This window comes from Manis pentadactyla, chromosome 9, assembly GCF_030020395.1.
Source record: "Manis pentadactyla isolate mManPen7 chromosome 9, mManPen7.hap1, whole genome shotgun sequence".
Lineage (NCBI taxonomy): Eukaryota > Metazoa > Chordata > Mammalia > Pholidota > Manidae > Manis > Manis pentadactyla.
This window is the reverse complement of record NC_080027.1, coordinates 48755167-48772230: the sequence shown is the minus strand read 5'-3', so window position 1 is coordinate 48772230 and position 17064 is coordinate 48755167. Positions and strand designations below refer to the sequence as shown.

Here is a 17064-nt window from a genome sequence, read left to right as displayed (position 1 = left end):
TCTTTATGTTTATTATTATAGGAAAAAATCATTGTATGAGGTTTGTGGTATAGAGTATAAAGATGCTAATACCATGTGATTGGAAGTCACATATTTATTACTTAGAATTAATTGTGAAGTTTAGCCATCTATCTTTGAGGGTTTTGTCTACTCTAGTGATCATTAGGTTAACGTAAAATCTTTAATGTTGGATGTTGAACTTCTTTTTGAGGTTCTAACATAATATGTGTGGACAGGGTGTCACAAGTATATAATGCCTTCTTTACATCAGACTTACAATGTTTACCCTGTACTCAGATTGTGTTCCTTATTCCAGTTTACTTAGTAGTTGCATTATGGATTATTTTTGTAAAAATATTAGAAGTAGGAATGTATGTTTTAGCTTGAAGATTTGGTTGAAGTTTTTCTGTGTTGAAGTATATACTTTTATTCTGGTTTTAGAAGATAAGAATTTGGCCTTCACTTGAAATTTAAGATTTCTTTTGATTTTCTCTTTGAAAGAAAGTATGTTTGCCAAAATGTACATTTAGCAAAAAGAGGCATTTCAGTGGTGACTTTCAAATCTGTTCTTTTCTTTTTCATTCATTGATTGTTCATAGAACAAATATTTGTTAAGTACCTACTGTATGTTATGTTATTTTAGGCTCTGGAGAATATGATGATGAGCAAAAATAGTGCTGTCCTTTCATAATCTAGTGGGGGAGATAGACTTTAATCAGTTACTGACCAAAATAGGTAATTATAAATTGTGATAAGTGCTATGAAGAAAAAGTACAAGTTCCTTTGAGAGAGAAAGACACAGGGAGACCTAATTTGGATAAGTGATTAGAAAAGGCCTTTCTGAGGAAATGACATTTAAACTGAGACCTACAGGATGAGGAGTTTACCAGAAGGGAAAGGGGGTGGGGGGATTTCCAGGCAGAGGCAAGAGGTATTGTGATATCATTTTATAGTACTTATGACCTTTTTAGATGCTTATGTAATTAGGTACTAGTCTATGAGCAAGACAGTTTATAGAGCTGTGTTACTGAAAAGATACATATAAATTACATTTTTATAAATGAATTCCTGAATTCCTGCAGGCTTACATTATACTCACTGTTCTATATCATCTGTGTTTGACTGATGTTCAGTTACTTCAATTACTGCTAGATTGATCTTTCTAAAGCACAACTTTGATGATGCTTTTTCCTGATCAGATATCTTTACCAGCTGCCCAATTACTCAATGAAGTCCAGACTTCTCAGCCTTATGGTCAGGCCCTCCCAAATTTGTCCTAGTCTCTACCCTACTTTATCTTTAATTACTTTTCTTTCTGCAGTACTGTCTGTTAGCCAACAGAATTTCTGGATGAACATGATGCTTTCTCATGTGTCCACCTTCACGTGCATTGTTTCTCTTCCCTTAGGCTCTGTTTACCTCGTTCCAAGATTGTCTGAATCCCATGTACATTTCCAGGGACATCTCATATGTTACCATCTAATCTCAGTCTTTTCTGATCAACCCAGCTGGAAGTAACTTCTTATGACACTTTTAAAATTTGGATTGCTTTTGAGGCACTTTTCCCTTATTTTGTTTTGAAGTATTTCTAGGCATGTCTTATCTTCCCAACTAGACTTGTAAGCTTCTTGAGGCCATACTCTGTGATGGATAAGTCTTTGCTTCTTTTACTGTACCTAATAAAGTACCTTGAATATGGTAGGCTCTAAATACAAAATTTGGAAGAAATGTAAAAGTTAATTGTTGGTGGCTAGATTGCCCTTAAGTAGTTAGTGATCTCTAAACAAATGCATCAAGGGACTGAAGTATACAAAATCCTTCATACTGATATCTTTGTAATGTTAGTAATCCTAAATTCAGATTTTCTTATAAAGGAATAAGACCTAGAAGCATCAGTTGGGATGTTTATATGTCTTCTCAATAATACTGATTCACCGCAATTATTTTAGATTCGTAAATGGTGCTGCCATTTGCATTTTTGCTTCTCTTTTGAAGTTTGCATGCTCAGTTAGCCATAGAAAAGAATGAAAAGAACAATATACACCCTCTCTGGTTTTTGATAACCAGCAGAGAGAATAGATTTAAAGACATTTCTAAGTAATGTACTTATTTTGATTATTTTGGGTTTTCCAAGTGATGGCTTTAAATGAGCTTGAAATAATCCTGCACAGAATTTCCTTATTCATTGGTTCATTTGGACGTATTCTTAGGGTGACAACTTCCTATTTATGTTTTTATTAAAATCCATTTCCTTTTGAGAAGTTGTGCCTTCACTTCTGTCTGAATAAACATTTGAACAGCTTTTATTCTTCAATATATGACTGTGAGACCATGTCATGGTTTTATTCAGTGTAATTATTAGGGTGTTTTTTGTTGAAATAACATCTAAGGCAATATTTAAATATAGGGGCAATGATACATTTCTCATAGATACATTTCTCAGAGATACATGTCTCTAAGGACAACTAAAACAAAGTATAGTTGTAGAATAATGTGTAAATGTTTATGATTGATTTAGTATTTGTAATTTATTTAACATTATTGTTTTGCCTGGAAATATTTCTGTATCAGTCTCAGTTATATTTACTTTTTCCTCTTTCATATGTGGTAGATACTTTAAAGAAAAATCATTTAGGAATTTTATGTTTTTATGATTAGCTCTGTTGTTCATAAAGTTTAACCCTGGAATGATACATGATTTTATGTAAATTATTAGAGGCTCTTCCTTTAAAAAATTTACTTCTCTTACAAAATTATTATGTATGTATTTTTAAAAATTGAAAAAATTGGTAAGTTGTAAGGAAAAAAATATACCATAGTTCTTCAGAGATAATCATCATTCTAGGTATTTGTAAATAAAAATCTATCTCTAGCTGGTAACTGTTAAAGATATATGTAAATCTGAATTAAAAAACACCCAATTTCCTCTCTGGAGGCAGTTTTCGGGTCTTAAAAATTTCTTTAAGATTGTTTGACCTGGAAATTGTGAATTACTATTTAGGAAGGTCATGTGGGCCTTTAAGCCCTTTCTGTTACATTGTTCACATGATGAGTATTTTCTAAGACTATTTGTTTTATTTATTTAGTCCTGACTTAAAAATTGGAAATATCTTGGTTTATCAATGAGTGTAGCAAAATAAAATAATAGTGTTCTAATTCCCACAGTTTAAAATCTATATATTTTTGAGCTCTGAATTATTGAAGGCATTTGAAAATGTTTTCATCAGCCTATTTGAGTGAATATTAAGTGGTCAGTATGGCATTCCTCTTTTGGATTCCTTGGAACCATATCATAGGGCAAGATCTTGATAGACATGTGATTTTCATGTGGTCATATATGACACCAAAGGAGAGTCTGATGAATGAATAGATAAATATCTTCAGAATAGAAATAGAGTCTATATTAGGCACCATCAAATTGATGGAGGTAATAAGAAGCTATAAAAAGTAGAAACTAAATCATTTTGTTTATTAAGATTCCTTCATTCATTCAGCAAGTATTTGTTTATTGCTTCAGCATGTGTGATAGAGTGCTTAGTGCTATTTCAGATTAGAGTTTCTCAGCCTTGGTATCATTGACATTTTGGGCTGGATAATTCATTGTTGTTGGGCTGTTCCATGAATCGTGGATGTTTAGCAGCGTCCTTGGCTTCTACCTCTAGATGCCAGTAGCACTCCCCTAGTTGTGACAACTAAAAATGTCCCCAGATGTTGCCAAGTGTCCCTGGAAGGCAAAATAACCTCTGGTTGAGAACCACTGTTCTGCATGAACATTTTTAAAGCAAATTTTTTGACACATATTTTGCATTGTTTCCCTATTTCAAATGTTGAACATGTTCCATGTAATTTGGCCTTTCAGTATTTCCCAGGTAGTGCCCTATCTGAAAAAATGACTTAGGTTTTTATAATGTAATATGGAACTAGCTATATTAGCTATAGAAATACTGAAATAAAAACCTTATGTTTTAAAATTAGCAGTTGATTTAATCGTGATTCTGTAGCACTTATGACATCTTGGATCAAAGAATCTACTATTTCTTGATCTTTTGAAAAGTACTTTGTACCTAAGAACAAATTCTAAAAAGAAACCTTCTATTGCCTGTTATTTTTCCTCCTTTAAAAATGATCCTATTCATCTTTTGTTTTAAAGGCCTCTGTAACTTATTGGTACTGCATAAAAATTCCATTATTATACAGACTATTCTCTTTGCTTCTTTGCTGCATCCTTTTCTGAAGTTATGAGAGATGTGGAGCATATTCTGAAAATTCATTCAAAGCTTTAAAACTTATTATATCCAAGAGAGACAGATTTAAGATTGCTGAGGTTTCTGGTTGAAGTACTTCAAGCAGAAATCCATACTCCATTAGGCTCTCTAACATTGTGACCTTAATTTCCCAGATATTTTGCCCTTTAAATTGAAAGCAATATTTTAATACTATTTAAGTCTTCTGGAGGGGCTTGTAATATCACAGACTTAAGTTGTGAAACATTTGAAACAAATGAAAGGTAAAATAGCAACTTGGGACTATAATTTTGTGTATTTTTTATTTCAAAATATACAATGATAGGAAGATACATATGGAAATAATGCACTAAAGTTGGTGAAAAAAACTTTTTAGTAAAAGACTGTTCATACTGTACTTGAGCAGAGTTTCTTTCATGGGGTTCTTTTTTGGCATTGCCGAAAGAGTTTCTCATTAGGAATAGTTGTTAACTTCTCTGAAGTTAGGACATTACTTTGTATAAAACTATGATCTGGGTGAAATGAAAATCTACTTGGACAATAGCTACTGAGTTATTTTGCTTCAGCAGATAAAGCAGAAAATGTAAAACTATATTATACTACTGAATCAAGAAACTGTAAACTATTTAAGAAAAAAAGAAAAAAAACTATCAAAAAGGAGAGATGAAAAGCCTCTTTCTTATTCTTTCATTAGTAAATTAAGTCAATTTTTAAATAATATGCTAACTGAAAACTGTACACATTTCTCAAGTAATTGATATAATTTAATCCAATTCATATCTTAAAGATATAAAACTGAACTGAAGTCTTCAGGGACCCTTAATTGCTTTGTCTATTTTCCATTATAAAATGTTGTTTAGAATCTAAATTGGTCATATAATCTTTTCTTTAGTTTGTGGTTCACTGAAGGATGATACATCAAGTATTCTTTATTAATCTATAGAAGCTTAAAATTTATTAGCCTCTGTGTGTTACTTTAGTTATGAGTTAACTATTAAGAGGATATGGTAACCTGCCCAAGTTCCTTTATACATACTCATGTTGGTTAAATGACAGATCATATGATGTTAATGCCAAGTAATTATTGCATGAGTTGCTGGGGGCATTCTTTAACATAAAGAAGCAACTGTAGGTGGATTCTTTAAATCTCTTACTGTCCTTTTGCTATCCAAAACTAGAGTAGTTTATCCTTATTGGTCTTGATGTTTTACTGGTTTTCCATTGCTTTAGGCTAAAGCTAAAAAGATTCTTGCCTGTTTGCAGGATGTAACCTGTTTTTCCTGAGAGTTTGGTTTGGAGAGCGTCCAGGTCAGTTTTTAACCTCCGTGTTGGCCAACTGTCTTACTCCTTTATGTTATTCACTGATACACTGTCTCCCAAATGATTACTCATGACCTCATCAGACCAGGGACAAGAGAGATCTATCACTTCCGCTGAGAGAACAACTTTTAAGAAGCTGTGTCCAGAGATTGCTATCAAGGCCCTGGAGGACAGGGCTTGATACCGATATAAGAATGCCTTTTCTTACAACTTTCCAAATGATTAAGTAGTAAAATCCTTCTGGCTAGATCTGACATTTCTTGGACATAGCTGAACATCAAAGTAGAACATATTCTGGACAGCTCTAATTTATTCATCCTAGTTTATTTCATCAGTGTATTCGGAAATATTTCTCTTAGCTTGTGTATACCTTACTAGTGTCAGAATGCTTAGCCAGACAGCAGTGGTTCATGGTCCCATAATTATCACCTGAAACAATTCCTGACTCCTGACTTTTAGGGCTGTTCTGTTAGATTATAGCTCTAGTAGACATTCTGTCCTTCTTTCAAAATCTGTAGAGACGTGTATATGTGTGTATGTCCATTCACTCATTTATTCTATTCAGCATTTGTTGAACACCAGACCTTAGTGTAGATAAATCTTGTCATTGAGTTAACTCTGCAAAATTCATGAGAAATTGCCTATGTTCCTGAGCTCTTGATTTTTTCAGAAAAGTTTCTGCTATTGGCTTTTTTCTTTAGTTAGTGGCAACAAAGTAATCTGTAAGATTGTATTTATGACTACCAGAATGACAAGATCCGATCTTAATATTTCCCTTAATAGACACATCAGCATAGAAATAGACGTAAAGAAGCACCAAATGAAATTTTACATGTGAAAAGTGTAAACAATTGCAACAATAATTTGACAATACAATATTTGCAGTAAAAAACTCATTAGTATTTAGCTTGAGGCTTAGCTAAATTCTAGTTCAGTTTTGAACAAAAATACTTCATTAAGTAGTGCTGTGTATTTCTTATTGTATCACATCACATCATCAGACACAAAGGGTCTGGCGGTCCCACTTTTAGTGAGGCTAATATTGATCAGTGGCTTCAGGTGGTACCAGCCTGATCCCTGCCCCTACATTGTGGAGTTCCCCCACCAGCCTTTCTTTTCTTTATTCATGGTGTTCTCAAGTTTTATGATTATTGATGTGGATCATTTTCATTAATTGTGCTGTGAAATCTGTGAGCTCTTTCAACTTGGAAATTCATGTTCTTTACTTCAGGGAACGTTTATTCTTTGATAATTTCTTCTCTTTCATTTTCTCTATTCTGTTTTGCTTGAACTGTTATTCATATATTGAACTTCCTGGACCAGTCCTTTAATTTTCTTTATCAATTCACTCCCGTTTTCTACCTTTTTGTCATTTTGGTTTATTTTCTAAGACAGTCCCCAAATCATTTAACTCCTTTCTTTAATTTCTTTTTATTTTTAGATTTTAAGGGGTCTCTCTAGTTTCTGAATGTTCTTTTGTTCTAGCTTCTTATTTCATGGATTTATCTTTTACTTCTCAAAGGATATTTTTATCTATGAGGTATAATTCAGCTCCTGGCCTTCTCTGTTTTCTTTGAGTTCCTTTTCCCCTATTTGTTTTGTTCTCTCTCACTTTTGAGTCTTTCATAAAATGTCTAGCTATCTTTGCCTATATTTTTCTATTTAAGAATGAGGTATTAAAATCCATCACAAGCCTGTGTCAACTAGTAAAGGTGACCTGGTGAGGATCTAAGCTCTTTTTCTGGAGGCTGCAGGGCTAGGGGAAGAATTCCTGTATGTCAGTATTTGTGCATCTTTTTTTGTATGTCTGTCAAGCAGTTTCTCCAGTGAGGAAGCTCTGGTCTCTGCCTGGGAGGTATAAGCCTGGCTCCAGCCTTCTGGAAGGCAAGCAGGGGAAGAGGAATGGGAAATCTCAGTATGGTGCCTCACTTTTTATCTCAGATATACTTGAACCCCAAGCCAGAACTTGTCTGAGAGGGTAGATCTAGTCTTTTGTAGATTGGGTTAAGTAGTGGTCTGGCTGTGCAGAATCTAGTGATACTTTTGAAAATTTTTACATTCATTGGGACAATTCAGATCTGTAAAGTGCTTTAGTGACATTTTAGATAATAAATTCAATAAATCAATGCCTGGACCATTTATGTTTCTTGTATTGAGGCTTAGAAGAGAATAGAGGACAATACCAGACATTGGTAATTGAAACTCAAGAGACGCCCTCCCACCCAAGCAGTCATGGCAGATTTGCCATGCTCTTCTGTCTCTTTTGTGTAAAAGAAATAATTATTTTCTCTAAAACTCATTGCTGTAACGGGTTTAAGATGAGTTTCCATGCTTGCCCCTTCCCTGATAGTTTTCTGAGGTGCTTAGAGGATTCCCTCATCCTAAGGAAGCATTTGCACTCTTCTCATTCCTAAACATTTTATTCAATATTTTACATTTTCTCAGAGACACCCAGTGTGCAGGGTCTTTTTGAAGGCAACCCCCTCATAATCCTTAGTCTCCTGAAGTTCAATAAGACCTTGTAGAGACAGACTTTCATTTCTGAGTGTTGCAGATTGCGGTTCTCTAATAATAGCAATTTCATTTTGGTAGATTTGCCCACAAATACTGACACACAGTAGAATGCCCACTGAGACCACAGATCACCTAATTGTTTCAATGGATGATTTAATATGTTACAAAGTTGTATATAGCCATTTCTCATGCCTTAGAGCACTGGCTTTCAAACATTTTGACCCAGACCCCAGTATGAAAAATTTTACTTTATGTCAGTATATGTAAACACACACACACACACCTCTGAAGCAAGTGTGAAGAAATAATACCTTTATGACAAGTGTTATACTTTCATATTTTCTATTCAATTTACTTTTAGAATGGTGTGCTGTACAGATGACCTACAGTTTATAAATGACTGCAGTTGTGGTTCTGAAATTTTGGGGTGGTGTGGTAGATTGTGGACCTTTCTGGCAGTCTGATGAAAGCACTGGAATCTCTTTTCAGGAAAATGCACATACACACATTTTTGCATACAGTTTCGGGAGATTCAGTCTTTAGGCACAAACATGGATTCCCTAGTTCTAAAAGCTTCTATGCTGGATGAAATTTGGAATTATCTCGCTTTGTTGATACATCTCATCCAGCATGCCTGGACAAATACCATCAATTGCACAGCAGATATTTCTGCCCTTCTTCCCTTCCTTTTATTAACACACCCTTTTAATAAACCCTTTATTAATACAGGGTTGTAGACCAGAAAAACCTTGTAATAAATAAAACTTCATCCTACATATCAAGGCCAAATGATTCAGAGGAGCCTTGTTCTTCTGGGTACAGAGTCATCTTTGTAGTCTTTAGAATCAGGAGTCAAGGAACTGGGAGAAATAAACTCTTGCTTCTGGTATGTTAGGAGTCATTGTGTTCTTTACAGAGCTGCTCCTTTGCTAGGACCTCAATACATCACTCCCTTAGCAACTGCAAGCTGATTCCCAGCCATCTTCATTCCTAGTGGAGAAACTTATTTATTACCAGGCACCTTTCCCAACTGTTCTTTATAATCACCATCTGGTAATTGGAATGAAGCCACAGCTTTGTTGTGTGAACTTCTGCCTTCCCTCCCTTTCACCTTTCATGCTTTCTGTCTTTCCTTCCACAAATATTTATTGAGTTCTTTCAATGTACCAGGCTTTGTTAATCTAAGGAATAATACAATGGTGAAAAAACTCCATGCCTGGTTGTGCCTGGCTGACCCTTGCCTTGTTTTTTCTACTACTGCTACGTGTGGTTAATTTTCTGTGCCACCATCCTTGGGCTCCCTGGTAGCCCTGTTGCTTACTTCCTGCTTTACTGGGGTTTGGTATTTAACTGTTTCTTGCCCACACTGGAAATTTTCATCTGCAATTTTTCTTCTACCTAGAACAACAAACATATGTATATATTTTCTTAGGCAGTTTTGCTTTTGCCTTGAACAATAAAAGCATTTTTTTTCTTTGAAATAATCATGTAAATATGCAAATTATAAAATGTCATTTCTGTTGATATGTTCTGGGTTACTATTTTGGAAATAACACTGTGGTAAGATGGTGTTAATGTACAAACATCACCCCCAAAGTTGGGAGTTAAGATCTTTGAAAGATGTCTTAATAATGGGGACATTTTCAGCTGATAAAATATAGGCTCATAACATTTGAAACATTATTAGTATTCTTTCAAGAGCAGACATCAATCTCAGAAATCTTGTGTACAAACATGACAGAATTGGTCTGTATTATGCTTTGATAAAATCACAAAATGATTTTATTTCCTTTACTTTCTTATAAATGTGAAGTATTTGCATATTATTACAATAACTTCCATAGCAGTTGGAACAAAATCTGATACATTGTTAATGGTGTAGTTAAAAATGTGTGCATTACATCCATATTTTATTGCAGTTATCCAACAGTTTTTTGAAAAGATTCTTAAACCCTGTGTATTTTGCAATGAGGCTCAGCAAATAGACACCATATATCTCCAGGTTACCTCTTTCAGTGCCATTGGTAGATATCGTTAATTGATCACAACATTCTTTGTCAGTGAGCTTGGACAGTCTCAGACCTTCTTCAGTATAGTGATTCAGGTCATTGCTAACTGAGTGCAGATAGTATGTGAGGTGAAAGTTACTTGTCATAGTAGTTTTGCATTTTAACTATCAGAATCAGGAGAAGTCACAAAAGTCTTCTGGAGTTTGGAAAAAGGAAAATGTAATGAGGTAGAAAAATATGGTTTAACCAAGGGTTGGCACTTTTTTCACAAAGGACCAGATGTAAGTATTTTAGGCTTTGCGGGTCATGCAATCTCTATTACACCTACACAACTCTGCCATTGTAGTGTGAAAGCAGATATAGACAATATGTAAATGAATGAGCATGATGTATTCCAATAAAAATTTATTTATAAAGACAGGTAGCAGACCATATTTGTTCAGTAAACCATAGTTTGCTAACCTCTGGTTTACATCACTGCTTCTCAAAGTGTATTCTGTGGACAACTGGTATCAACATCACCTGTGTGCTTGTTAGAAATGCAGATCCTCATTCCACACTCTAAACTTACTGATTCAGACTCTCTGAGGATGGGGCCGGGGAATCCACATGATTACCAGCTGGCAAGGTGATTCTGATGCTCACTAAAGTTTGAGAGCCCCTCATTTAAATAACATGGCACTTCTCTTTTTAAAAAGTTACGTAGAACTCAGCTGTGAAACTACCTGATGCCTTTATTCGATGGCTTATCTTTAATAACTTTTACTGTTTCTTCTATGGCATTTGATATATTTAAATTCTCTACTCCTTATTGGGTCATTTGGGAAGTCACATTTTGCTAAAAATGATCTATTCCCTGTAGGCTTCAAATTTGTTGCTGTGATAGTTTTAAAACATTTCTGAAAATTTTTTTGTATTCCTGTAAAGACATGCATTTATTCATTCCTTTTGGATCTAGGCAAGCTTATGACTGGTTCAACAATATAGTATGGCAGAAGTGATACTGTGTAACTTCCAATGCTAGTTCAGATAAGGCCATGCAACTTTTTTTTACCCATTGATTCATTCATTCACCCATTCTTTTTTTTTTTATTTTTTATTAAACTTTGATTGATACGCACTCTTATGAAGGTTTCACATGAAAAAACAATGTGGTTACTACATTACCCATATTATCTAGTCCCCACCCATACCCCAATGCAGTCACTGTCCATCAGTGCAGAAAGTTGCCAGAGATCCACTATGTCCCTTCTCTGTGATACACTGTTCTCCCCGTCATTCACTCATTCCTAATTGTAGAGTTTATGAGCATTTCTCCATATCTATGCACTGGGGATTCTATAGTGAAAAAGACAGCCAAAGTCCCTGTCCTCATGGAGTTTATCTTCTAGTAGGAATAGGAGGGCTTGGTGTAGGGAGGGATGGCTAGGTAGGGAAGACAGGCAAATGTACAGTCCCTAATTGGTATCTTATACTACAGTGACACTCATAACTTAAATGGATTTCATTTGTCCCACCTACTTTTTTTTTTATTTTAGTACCGTTAATATAAAATCACATGGGCAACATTGTGGTTACTAGATTCCCCCCATTATCAAGTCCCCACCACATACCCCATTACAGTCACTGTCCATCAGCATAGTAAGATGCTATAGAGTCACTACTTGTCTTCTCTGTGCTATACTGCCTTCCCCGTGCTCCTCCCTACATTATGTGGGCTAATCGTAATGCCCCTTATTCCCCTTATCCCTCCCTTTCCACCTACCCTCCCCAGTTCCTTTCCCTTTGGTAACTGTTAGTCCATTGTTGGGTTCTGTGAGTCTGCTGCTTTTCTGTTCCTTCAGTTTTTGCTTTGTTCTTATGCTCCACAAATGAGGGAAATCATTTTATACTTGTCTTTCTCCATCTGGTTTATTTCACTGAGCAGTTCACTGGACCCTCTAGCTCTATCCATGTTGCTGAAAATGGTAGGAATTGTTTTCTTCTTATAGTTGAATAATATTCCATTGTGTATATGTACATCTTCTTTATACATTCATCTACTGATGGACACTTAGGTTATTGTAAATAGTGCTGCAATAAACATAGGGGTGCATATGTCTTTTTGAAACTGTGATCCTACATTCTTAGGGTAAATTCCTAGAAGTGGAATTCCAGGGTCAAATGGTATTTCTATTTTTAGTTTTTTGAGGAACCTCCATACTGCTTTCCACAATGGTTGAACTAGTTTACATTCCTACCAGCAGTGTAGGAGGGTTCCCCTTTCTCCACATCCTCGCCAGCATTTGTTGTTCCTATTCTTTTCTATGTTGGCCATCCTAACTGGTATGGGGTGATATCTCATTGTGGTTTTAATTTGAATTTCCCTCATGATTACCAATGTGGAGCATCTTTTCATGTGCCTGTTGGCCATCTGAATTTCTTCTTAGGAGAAGTGTCTGTTCATATCCTTCACCCATTTTTTAATAGGGTTATTTGCTTTTTGGGTGTTGAGACGTGTGAGTTCTTTATATATTTTGGATGTTAACCCCTTGTTAGATATGTCATTTACAAATATATTCTCCCATACTGTAGGATGCCTTTTTGATGTGCTGATGGTGTCCTTTGCTGTACAGAAGCTTCTTAGCAGGATGTAGTCCCATTTGTTCATTTTTCATTTTGTTTCCCTTGCCCAAGGAGATGTGTTCAGGAAAAAGTTGCTCGTGTTTATATTCAAGAGATTTTTGCCTATGTTTTCTCCTAAGAGTTTTATTGTTTCATGACTTACATTCAGGTATTTGATCCACTTTGAGTTTACTTTTGTGTATGGGGTTAGAAAATAATCCAGTTTCATTCTCTTGCATGTAGCTGTCCAGTTTTGCCAACACCAGTTGTTGAAGAGGCTGTCGTTTCCCCATTGTATATTCCTGGCTCCTTTATAGTATATTAATGGACCATATATATGCTTGGGTTTATATCTGGGCTCTCTACTCTGTTCCATTGGTCTATGGGTCTGTTCTTGTGCCAGTATCAAATTGTCTTGATTACTGTGGCTTTGTAGTAGAGCTTGAAGTTGGGAGCATAATTCCCCCTGCTTTATTCTTCCTTCTCAGGATTGCTTTGGCTATTCAGGGTCTTTTGTGGTTCCATATGAATTTTAGAACTATTTGCTCTAGTTTGTTGAAGAATGCTGTTGGTATTTTGATAGGGGTTGCATTGAATCTGTAGATTGCTTTTGGCAGGATGGTCATTTTGACAATATCAATTCTTCCTATCCATGATCATAGAATATGTTTCCATTTATTGGTATCTTCTTTAATTTCTCTCATGAGTGTCTTGTAGTTTTCAGAGTATAAGCCTTTCACTTCCTTGGTTAGGTTTATTCCTAGGTATTTCATTCTTTTTGATGCAATTGTGAATGGAATTGTTTTCCTGATTTCTCTTTCTGCTACTTCATCGTTAGTGTATAGGAATGCAGCAGATTTCTGTGTATTAATTTTTTATCCTGCAACTTTGCTGAATTCAGATATTAGTTCTAGTAGTTTTGGAGTGGATTCTTGAGGGGTTTTTATGTATAATATCATGTCATCTGCAAACAGGGACAGTTTAACTTCTTCCTTGCCAATCTGGATGCCTTTTATTTCTTTGTGTTGTCTGATTGCTGTGGATAGGACCTCCAGAACTATGTTGAATAAAAGTGAGGAGAGTGGGCATCCTTGTCTTGTTCCCAATCTTAAAGGAAAAGCTTTCAGCTTCTCACTGTTAAATATAATGTTGGCTGTGGGTTTGTCATATATGGCCTTTATTATGCTGAGTTACTTGCTCTCTATACTCTTTTTTGTTGAGTTTTTATCATGAGTGGATGTTGAATTTTGTTGAATGCTTTTTCAGCATCTATGGAGATGATCATGTGGTTTTTGTCCTTCTTTTGTTGATGTGGTGGATGATGTTGATGGAATTTCGAATGTTGTACCATCCTTGCATCCCTGGAATAAATCCTACTTGATCGTGATGGATAATCTATTTTTGAATTTGGTTTACTAATATTTTGTTGAGTATTTTTGCATCGATGTTCATCAGGGATATTGATCTGTAATTTTCTTTTTTTGTGGTGTCTTTGCCTGGTTTTGGTATTCGAGTGATGCTAGCCTCATAGAATGAGTTCGGGAGTATTCCCTCTTCTTTTTTTGGAAAACTTTAAGGTGGATGGGTATTAGGTCTTCACTAAATGTTTGATAAAATTCAGTGGTGAAACCATCTGGTCCAGGAGTTTTGTTCTTGGGTAGTTTTTTGATTGCGAATTCAATTTCCTTGCTGATAATTGGTCGATTCTTTTTTTCTATTTTTTATGGGTCAGCCTTGGAAGGTTGTATTTTCCTAGAAAGCTGTCCATTTCTTCTAGGTTATCCAGTTTGTTAGCATGTAATTTTTCATAGTATTCTCTCATAATTCTTTGTATTTCTGTGGTGTCGGTGGTGATTATTCCTTTCTCATTTCTGATTCTGTTTTTGTGTGTAGATTCTCTTTTTTTCTTGAGAAGTCTGGCTAAGGGTTTATGCATTTTGTTTATTTTATCGAAGAACCAGCTCCTGCTTTCATTGATTCTTTCTACTCTTTTATTCTTCTCAATTTTATTAATTTCTTCTCTAATCTGTATTACATCCCTCCTTCTACTGACTTTGGGCCTCATTTGTACTTATTTTCCTAGTTTCATTAATTGTAAGTTTAGACTGTTCATATGAGATTGTTCTTCTTTCCGGAGGTAGGCCTGTATTGCAATATACTTCCCTCTTAGCATGGCCTTCACTGCATCCCACAGATTTTTGTGGTGTTGAATTGTTGTTGTCATTTGTCTCCATATATTGCTTGATCTCTGTTTTTATTTGGTCATTGATCCATTGATTATTTAGGAGCATGTTATTAAGCCTCCACGTGTTTGTGGGCTTTTTCATTTTCTTTGCTTAATTTATTTCTAGTTTCATACCTCTGTGCTCTGAGAAGCTGGTTGGTACAATTTCCATCATTTTGAATTTATTGTGTCTCATTTTCTGGCCTAGTATATGATCTGTTCTTGAAAATATTCTATGTGCACTTGAGAAGAATGTATATTCTGTTGTTTTGGATGGAGTGTTCTGTAGATGTCTGTTAGGTCCACCTGTTCTAATATGTTGTTCAGTCCCTCTTTCTCCTTACTTATTTTCTAGTTGTTCTGTCTTTGGAGTGAGTGGTGTGTTGAAGTCTCCTAAGAATGAATGCATTGCATTCTATTTCCCCCTTTAATTCTGTTAGTATTTGTTTCACATATGTAGGTGATCCTGTGTTGGGTGCATAGATATTTATGATTATATCTTCTTGTTGGATTGACCCCTTCATCATTATGTAATGTTCTTCTTTGTCTCTTGTGACTTTCTTTGTTTTGAAGTCTATTTTGTCTGATACAAGTACTGCAAATCCTGCTTTTTTCTCCCTATTAGTTGCATGAAATATCTTTTTCCATACCTTTACTTTCAGTCTGTGTATGTCTTTGGGTTTGAAGTGAGTCTCTTGTAGGCAGCATGTAGATAGGTCTTGCTTTTTAACCATTCATTGACTCTTTGTCTTTTTATTGGTGCATTCAGACTATTGACATTTAGAGTGATTATCCATAGGTATGTACTTATTGCCATTGCAGGCTTTAGATTTGTGGTTACCAAAGGTTCAAGGGTAATTCCCTTACTATCTAACAGACCAATTTAACTCACTTAGTATGCTTTATAAACATAACCTAAAGGTTTTTTTTTCTTTCCTCCTTTATTCTTCTTCCTCCATTCTTTATATATTAGGTACCATATTCTGCACTCTTTGTCTATCCCTTGATTGACTTTGGGGTCAGTTGATTTGATTTTGTATCTGCTCAGTAATTAATTGTTCTCCTTTTTTTGCTGTGGTTGTATTTCCCCTGGTGACTGCTATTTAGCTTTAGGAACACTTCCATCTATAACAGTCCCTCCAAATTCACTGTATAGGTAGTTTGTGGGAGGTAAATTCTCTCAGCTTTTGCTTATCTGACAATTATTTTATCCCTTCCTCAAATTTAAATGATAATCTTGATGCCATGAGGCTTTTATCTAGTTCTTAGGGGTGCTTACTCTAGGAGAAGTCAACTGCCATGTAAGAAGTCTAATTATGCTCATTCCACAATGCTGGAGAGACCATGTGTAAGCTTCCTGCTCTTGCCAGCCAGTTGAGTGAGCCATCTTGGATACACAGTCTAATTGGCCTGCAGATGACTACAGTCCAGCTGGGAACTTAGTGCAGATTAGCCTAGATGAGCCCTTCCTGACTGATGAATCTATGGGTGTAATAAAGTAATTGTTTTGTAAACCACTAAATTTTGGGGTAGTTTGTTATGCAGCAATTGTAACTAGAAATGTAACCCTAGAATTGGAAGTACTATTATTTTGTAATTGATGTCTTTCTTATCAGTGCTTATCATTTCTTTCATATTCCTAATCTTATATATATTTTGTTCTCAATTTTCTTTGATTAGAGGTGAGGGGGTTTTATTTATTTTATTAATCATGTAAAAGAATCACTTCTTAAATTTATTCATTCTACTGAGCTACTTTCCTTTCATTAATTGAAACTTTATCTTTATTCATGTTTTCTTCCAACTCTATTTATTTAATTGTTTTGAAAGGTTGTGAGAATTACCAAAATGTGACATAGAGACATAAAGTGAGCAAACGCTGTTGGAAAAATGTTTCTTAAAGATTTGCTTAATGCAGGGTTGACACAAACCTTCAATTTGTAAAAAAGAGAAAAAAGCATTATCCTTGAAGTGCAATAAAGTAAAGCACTCTATAAAATGAGGGATGGCTGTATATGTTTTTAATTCTCTTGGATCTATACCTAAGAACTGCTGGGTCATATGATAACTTTATGTTAACTGTTTGAGGAATTACCAAATTGTTTTCCATACCAGCTACACCATTTTACATTCCCACAAGCATTGTATG

The 17064-nt window shown here is 35.1% G+C and overlaps 1 protein-coding gene across 18 annotated transcripts in view; it reads left to right on the top strand.

The window, feature by feature from the left end:
* STK33 (serine/threonine kinase 33) overlaps positions 1-17064 on the top strand; it is a 184331-nt gene that overhangs the window by 43067 nt on the left and 124200 nt on the right. For 2 of the 18 annotated variants that reach the window (XM_057507331.1, XM_057507328.1), the window contains exon 3: positions 5508-5552. The exons of the other annotated variants lie outside the window; for them this stretch is intronic. The gene's annotated coding sequence lies outside the window, so the exon portion shown is untranslated. The remainder of the gene's footprint in view (positions 1-5507; positions 5553-17064) is intronic. 18 annotated transcript variants of the gene reach the window in all.